The following is a 2,222-nucleotide window of genomic DNA, read 5'->3' on the forward strand; positions in this document are numbered from 1 at the left end:
CCTCTGGTCAGCTATTATTTGTGGGGCAAGCACAAGAAGCAGAAGAATAGACACTGGCGGAGAAGTCCACTTACTATTTTCACTCACTGTATAATACATTTATCAAACTGTTGAAGTGGAAATAACTGAAAATATTCCCTTTTAAGGTTTAAGTCTGTGCTCCTTAATAGTGACTCTATACAATTGGTATCACATTGTAATATAGTAAGCCTGTTTAGTATCTCTAATGCTAGACCACAGTAATATTACGTGAGTGACATTCATTTGGCTGACAGTTCTGTGTATGTTCTGTCTCATTTTTAATGTTAAATTTACTTGTAGTTTTTTTTTAGCCGAACAAAAGTTTTATTGTGAGTTTGTTTTTGTGATCAGTTCACTGTATTGTATGTAAACAAGGCAAAAACAAACAAAAAGGACCTGATGGATTCAGACTAACCATATGGTAGATAGCATCACTCAAAAAGAAAGAAAGTAAAAATTTACACACAAGTAAATTAAACACATTTACCAACTTAATTAATGTTATTAAATCTTATTGTTAGATTAAAGAGTTAATGTCAGAGGCAAAAACTTACATGGATATATTGACGTGTTTGTCAATTCTGGTCCGGTAAAACCCCTTGTGGTTTTTTTTATCTTTGCTTTGTGATTAAGAACTAACCAGGAGCACCTGGTACACCTCTGTGGTGAACAGAATTCCCTTCAGTTACATATGTGACACAATGGGTGTAAGTGATTTGTGATTTCACTAATTAGCTTAGTAGCTTTTGGTAGACAATAAAACATGCACCCAAAAGCCTCAACCCTTAGAGCCCTGTGCTGAATCACATAGCATTCTACACATACACATAAAGACAAGGCAAAAATGTATTTGATCCAGATGTCTTCCTGGCTTTCCTTTTCCATACCATTTGTCTAATTTCCTGTGGCAGCAGGATGATCACATTATAGCCTTGAATGTTTGTCTAATTTACCAGAACGAAGGGCCCCACATTTATAATCAGGTGCTTTACAAAGACTTGCAGTGGCTCAACCAATCAGAGCTGAGGTCTGGAATTTTTTTAGTTAACACTCAATATAATTTTTAAAGATGTACTGGCAACTAATATGACAAGGAAAGGATTACAATATCAGTCATTTTGAGATATGTATATAGAAGATCATTCTATATTACAGTAGGCCTACACTGGTGAAAATATGAATGAACGCTTTGTGCCTAAGTTGTAGACTTGTAGATCTTAATGAGATATTTCCTGTACATATGACAAATAGTGTGTTTGTTATAGCAAAAATTTAAATCAGGATTTTATTTTTCATTGTATTTGTGTGCCTGTATTCCCCCTTTCTCTTTTGGGTGCTTGGAGGTTTGCAGATTCTTGGAGTTCCCATCTTGGATACTCAAGGAATCCTGAAAGTTCTTGTACTTTCTGGGAAGTTTGTTGTACTTGAAGATACTTCTCTGGTAGTCATTGCAGGTCCTTGGAGGACCTTAAAATTCTTAAAAATCCTTGACATCCTACTGTTAAGGGTATGTGGCACCTCCTTCCTCTGCGGTACTTTGTTGTCCATGGAGAACCTTGGACTTTGTGCTGTGAATGTCCCTGATATTCTAAGAGCTTTGAGGGCCATACAGTGATGGAAAGTAACTTAAGTTTACTGATGTGCTGTAGGCTGTTTAAGTACAATTTTAAGATACTTGTGACTTGAGAATTCCTATTTTACTGTTCTTTATATTTTTATTGCACTACATTTCAGACGCAAATATTGTACATTTTACATACAAATATATCATCAGTTTATAAAATATGATGCACTGTTATTGATTAAACTATAGCCAAAAGTACTTAAAAGCTTTAGCCTATTACTAAATGGTGCATATGCAGTAATGCATCTGTGACCCTGACAATGGTCATTCTGCATAATAAATATATTTTAATACTTATGTACTTTTAAGTAGGACTTCGAATGCAGGTCTTGTAGTTGAGTAATTGTCATGCAGTCTATGGTAATTGTACATGGAGGTAATGCTTCTTTTTGTAACAGATCTCAATACTTCCACCACCACTGGGGCCCTGACAGATCCTTCTTGGTGTGTCCATAAAGGGCCCTGAACTGCATTTAAAATCACTGAAGGTTGATGGAGGTGTTTGGATTTCCTTGGTGGTCCTGTCTTGTAGGTTCTTGAAGAAGCATGGATCGTTTTAACCTCTGGAGGTCCCTGC

This window comes from Micropterus salmoides, unplaced genomic scaffold (genome assembly GCF_014851395.1).
Source record: "Micropterus salmoides isolate LMB-PRFRI ecotype aquatic unplaced genomic scaffold, ASM1485139v1 Ms_hic_scaffold_10, whole genome shotgun sequence".
In the NCBI taxonomy this organism is placed as follows: Eukaryota; Metazoa; Chordata; class Actinopteri; order Centrarchiformes; family Centrarchidae; genus Micropterus; species Micropterus salmoides.